We start from the raw sequence: 5,962 nt of genomic DNA on the forward strand, positions 1-5,962 counted from the left end.
ATAACCCCTGGTATTTTCTCAGTGCCTATAGTTTGGCCTTTCCCAGAACGTAGTATAAGTGGAGCCATATCCTATGGAGTATTTTGGGTGTGGCTACTTGGACTTAGCAAAATATATCTGAGGTTCGTCCGTGTTGCTGCAGGAATCAAGTTTGTTATTTTCATTGCAAAGTAGTAGTCCATTTAATGGTTGTATAATTCATTTATCCCTTCACCGGAGGGTTTTTGGATTGTTTTCAGTTTTTTCCAGTATATTTTTGTGCTTCTTTGCAAATTTAGGTCTGCAGGAACAAGGATCAGAACCAGAAACAAGTTTCTGATCTGACAGCTGTGACAGGCCCTCCCCCACTCCACCTCCCTCTACTGTGAGCATCCACACATTTGGGCAGTTGCACAGGAGCTTATTATCCTAAAACAAACTTTAAATGCAGGATAATATATCCCAAGAGCCTGTTTATAGAACAAAATTACGACTAGAATAATAGAGTACATGAATAAGCAATTTGAAGTTTTTAAAATTTCAAATTCCCAGGAATAACACTCAAATGGTCCAAAAGCTGGATGTGCCGGTGACCAGTGCCAGATCCTCATTGCTAGTGTCCTATGGGAAGTAAATGTCTACTTAGGACAGTAGTAAATGAGAAGAAAATAGTCTGAGCAACAAATAAAAACAGCCATTTGTTAAACCGGAGACTTAATAGCCTTACAATTTAGAAAACAATCCATGGAGACAGTCCTAATCTTTCAAGAAAATCTAGTTTGTTGACCACCAAAGGATTGTAGCTTGCTTTTTAAAATTAATAACTACCAATTTCCTCTAGCTGGTATCTTCTCTGTATATTAAAAATTACTAATATTCTGTAGTTAACAGAAATCTAATTCTAATGCAACATATTTAAGGAATCCTTGAACCAGAGCAGCCCATCCCCTTCCTTGATGGCATGTGGATAGCACAGTTGGCCTTGTCCATGTTTTCCATTCGCACCATAATAAGACTTGATTTCTCTTGTGTGTTTTCAAAAACAACAATAACAACAACATTAGGTCATTCCTCTTAATTGGCGCTAAACTAAACCCTAGGAACTACTGGTGTTACCCAAAACAGAAATAAACTATTCACCCCTGTTTCTGCAAATCAGCCATTAATGACCAATATCATTTGGATAGTTTTTACCTACGGTAGAATGATTTTTTTTTTTTTAACTGTATAGAAGTCTAGGCCCAAAACAATTGCATGTGAAACAAGACATGGTGAATTTTCTGATGGAAGGAAAGATTAGAACAAGTGATGTAATCTTTCTTTAGGATGTCTAAAATCAGGTTCATTCACCTCACAGATGGGAGGGCTAAAGACAAGATGAGAGTCCCATATGTTTCACACTATGAATCTACGAAAAGGTTTTCTAAATCTTGTGACAGTCATTTGATCAAAAATATCTACTTCCCTAGTGATATTTAAGACTAGAAAAGATATGTCTTAATAATAGATCCCTTTCTTTCTCTGTGAAAGTTCAGTGCTTGCTTCGGATCTAGTTTATCTGACATTCCTCACTTACTAGGAAAAAACTTTACTAACTTTTTAACTATTTTTCTACCAGTAGCTAAAAATGGTTGTATTTCTTAGAATAGTCTCTCCATTATCCACATTTTAACCTTAATGCTTCTTGACATTTATCTTCCCCAAATATTCAGTCACCAAATACTGTTGATTATTCCTTGATGTCATATTTCTCTTGCTGTTATTTCCACTGTCATCACTCTGTCCCTTAACCCACCTTTACCCCCAGGCCTGGATTGCTAAGGTGGCCTCTTCGATCATCTCTCAGCTTCTAATTTGCCCGCTTGCTGACCGAGCCATCACCAGATGAGTTTTCCTAAAATACAGCTTGCTTGGATTGTGTTTCTCCTCAGTAACCTTCATGGGTCCTAAATACAAACTAATTAACTGTCTAGTGTAGTTCTGGAACATCTCCCACCACCTACCTCTCCAGCCATACCTGGGCAGTTCTTGTCTTGTGACTGTTGGTCATATAAATTCCTACCTTTTCTTCAAGGCCCACCCCGAATCCCTCCTCCCTACGGAAGACTCCTCAGTTACGGCCCACGAAGCCTGAACTCCTGCGGTATATACACTGGGTGTCCACTTAGCACTGAACATGTTCTCCCTCCCTGCTTTTACCTCTTTAAGTGTTTGGTTTGTCTCAGATTAGGTGGCCTACTTGTATTCCTCTGCTCCAGTAAGTCACCCATGGCAGGCTAGGACATCCTACTTGTTGCAGGCCTCTGGTACAGCAAGACTGTCTTCACTGCCTTGGCTTTTCATGACGTGAAAACATCGTGGTGTAAGGGTTCCTTAGCAGCCACTCCATTTGCAAATTGGTAGAGTTGGGATGGAAGAGTGGATGGGAGTGGATAAAACAGTCTGACTACAAATCTCTAAATCAGACAAAAAAAAATTTTTTAAGATTTTATTTATTTATTCATGAGAGACACAAAGTCAGAGATACAGGCAAAGGGAGAGGCAGGCTCCATGCAGGGATCCCAACGCGGAACCCAATCCTGGGTTCCCAGGATCACACCGGGGACCGAAGGTGGCACTGAACCACTGAGCCATCCAGGCTGCCCCAGACAAAATGTTTAATTATAGTCCTTTCCTCTCTGGTCCCTAGTATGGTAATCTTCCTTCCTGAATATGCTCTGTGATTTTTCACTTTGTATCAGTGAATATGTTTTCATGATAAGTCATCTGAAACCCTCCTTGAAAGTAGCTGGGGTAGGAATAATTTCTCCGTAAGTCTCAGTGACAGAGCCAGATATACTACTCTTGGTTTTATCTCTTTATTCTTTAGCTCCTTTTATACTGGCTTCTACTCATTAAATCTTATATTAAGTGAAACAGATGGAGCTTTATTAATGGCTTTAAAGCTGTATCTCCAGGGCTAATCTCAGAGCCTTCTAATCCTCTACATTTTATATTTTGGGTTGCAAGGAAGTTTTCGGGGGGGGGGGATATTTCTTGGTTTGATATTCATACATCAAGCTCTGAGATGCTGGACTTATATTTGAATGCAGGTTTGACTCAGAACTTTTTTTTTTTAAGATTTTATTTATATATTTGAGAGAGAATGTGTGAGCAAAAGAGCACAAACGGGGGGGCGGGGGCAAGGGGAGAGGGAGAAGCAGACCCCCACTGAGCAGGAGCTTGATGCAGGGCTCGATCCTAGGACCTGGGATCATAACCTGAGCTGAAGGCAGATGCTTAACCAATTGAGCCACCCAGGCGCCCCAACTTTTCAACCCCTCTGCACTCCACTCCAAGGAAAAAGCATTCTCCCTTTTTCCCTTAAGATCAGCTTTTCTGCTTGTCCTCCTGATAGTCCTTACATCCTCTTTTCCTATATCCTTAGTCTCCTTCCTGCATGGGCTACTTGTGCTCTATGTGATCAAGTCTCTCCTATAAAAACTTTGTTGACTCCAAATCCCTTTGAACCAACCTCTCTCCCCTGCCTTTCTTAAGCCAGGTATCTTTAAGACCTGCCCACTTTCCACTCATTTATAATCATACTTTGTAGACTACCTACCGCGTTCTAGACCTGATGCTAGGCATTGGGCGTGATGGCGGGCAGGACAGCACCGCGGCCTCGCGGAGTTCAGCCTCCCGGCCAAGGCTGAGCCCTCGCCAGGCCACCGAAACTGCTCAGAGCTGTCTGTACCCCACATTCTGTGGCTCTTCTCAGCCCTTCCCCGTCAGCGGCACGAGGCGCTTGAGCCATAATCAATAGCACCCTAAAACTTAACAGGAATCCTCCTCCTTGCTCAGGGCCCTGCGATGAGTACAAGAGAACAAGCACAGAATCTACCTCCAAAGGACATACAAGAGCATCGCGTAGCCCAAGTGGAACAGGGCTCTGCCTAAGCGAAGCTTCACAGGGAAAATGCTTTGTTTTTTAAAGATTGTATTTATTTATTAATGAGAGACACACAGAGAGGCCCAGACACAGGCGGGGGAGAAGCAGGCTCCCTGCAGGGAGCCCGATGCGGGACTGGATCCCGGGACCCCAGGGTCAGGCCCTGGGCTGAAGGCGGTGCTACACCACTGAGCCCCCTGGGCTGCCCTGGAAAATACTTTTAAAGAGGCAAAAGCTTGTATTCACAAAACTTGCTCAGTATATCCACCATGGATGTCGGTAAACAAATTCAGATGTATTAACCCGTCAGCAAGTACGTGGTGGATGATCTCAGGAGTAGGCGCGCAATACCTCATAATAACACATTTACTGCTGCAGATGTTCGCCACTAATATTCTGTAACCTGCCCTTCCAAGTGTCCTCCAAATAAAAATTGTTGGGGCTTGTTCTTAATTAGTCAAAGACATTACAGCTCATGGAAATAGGTAAATATAAATCATGGTTTATAGTGATGAAAAAAATATATGAATTTTCCTAAGATTCTGGGTAAAAGAATTGTTCCTATTTTGCTGGCTCATTAGTCCATAACTGTCAACACAGGTTTCCTGCCCCCTGTCAAAGGCCCCCTCTTCTTTCTGAGTCCCTAGAAATTATCTTTCACGTCCTCCATCCCATGGTACCTGCTGCTGTTCCTCAGTTTCCTGGCAAGCAAGCTCCATGGTTGGGGCCTGGGGGGCAACCTGAATCCTTGGAGAGCCAGAGCTGTGTGTTTGGCAGAGTAGGGGAGAGCTCTTTGTATCTCGTATTCTGGAATAGAGTTGGGAAGAGAGGTGGTCCCAAAACAGTGTTGTTTAGGTCCCCACGCCTTCTAGGAGTCTCCGTGAAACTAGTTCTTGTTTCTAGAAGGAAGCTCGGAGGCACTCTCCCTCTCCTCAGTGGGAGTCCAGAAAGGGACCAGACTATCCTGCAGCCCTTCTCCTCTATAAAGCTCTTTCCAGGGGCAGCCCCGGTGGCGCAGGGGTTTAGCGCCACCTGCAGCCCAGGATGCGATCCTGGAGACCCGGGATCGAGTCCCACAACAGGCTCCTTGCATGGAGCCTGCTTCTCCCTCTGCCTGTGTCTCTGCCTGTGTCTCTCTCTGTGTGTCTCTCATGAATAAATAAATAAAATCTTTAAAAAAATAAAAAAGCTCTTTCCAGGGCCCCCGAGTGGCCCAGCGGCTGAGCGGCTGCCTTCGGCCCAGGGCGTGACCCCGGGGTCGTGGGATCGAGGCCCACGTCGGGCTCCCTGCAGGGAGCCTGCTTCTCCCTCTGCCTGGGTCTCTCATGAATAATGAAGCCCATATATCTATATGAAGCTCTTTCCGGGTTGAGTGACCGGCCCAGGATGCTCCGATTGCCTCCCGACCGTTCCTCCGACCCCCGAAGTGGCAGGCCCCAGGCCCAAGGCCCCAAGGCCAGGGTTCCCCGTCTCGCCGAGGACCCGGGTGCGTGTGTCATGGGCAGCCCCTCCCGGCTGAGGGCCCGGCAGAGCGGGGCGGGGGAGTCTCACCGGTGGGTCACGGCGGGGCCCAGGGATAGGGAGGGGCCGCGTGGCCGAGCCGCTGCCTGGACTCCCGGCGTGTGTCCTCCTGGACGGATCGTGGGAAGGCCGGGGGCGCTCAGGGTGGGGGCGCCCAGGAGGCTTGCTCCCCCGGGCCGGGCCAGGCCACCGCGTCCCCAGCCAGAGACCCCGCTCGACCCCCTCCCCGCGGGGCGGGGCAGCCCCGGGACGCGCACACGGGCTCCCGGCATCCAGCTTCCTGGGTCCTCGACGACGCGGGTCAGCCCCGGTGCGGCGGGGGGGGGGACCGGGTCAGCCTGGGGTGCGGCCTGGGGGCACGGCCGGCAGGGGGCGCAGGGGGCCAGGACCCGGGCAGCCCCGGTGGCAGCCCGGGGACGGGGACGGGGACGGCAGGGCCGGCGGGGCGGGGGCCAGTCCCGGGGGCGGGGGCGGGGCGGGGCGGGGCGGGGCGGGGCTGGGCGCGCACTTAAGCGGCGGGGCGGGGGCGGGGGC

The sequence above is a fragment of the Canis lupus genome, chromosome 35, assembly GCF_048164855.1.
Source record: "Canis lupus baileyi chromosome 35, mCanLup2.hap1, whole genome shotgun sequence".
In the NCBI taxonomy this organism is placed as follows: domain Eukaryota; kingdom Metazoa; phylum Chordata; class Mammalia; order Carnivora; family Canidae; genus Canis; species Canis lupus.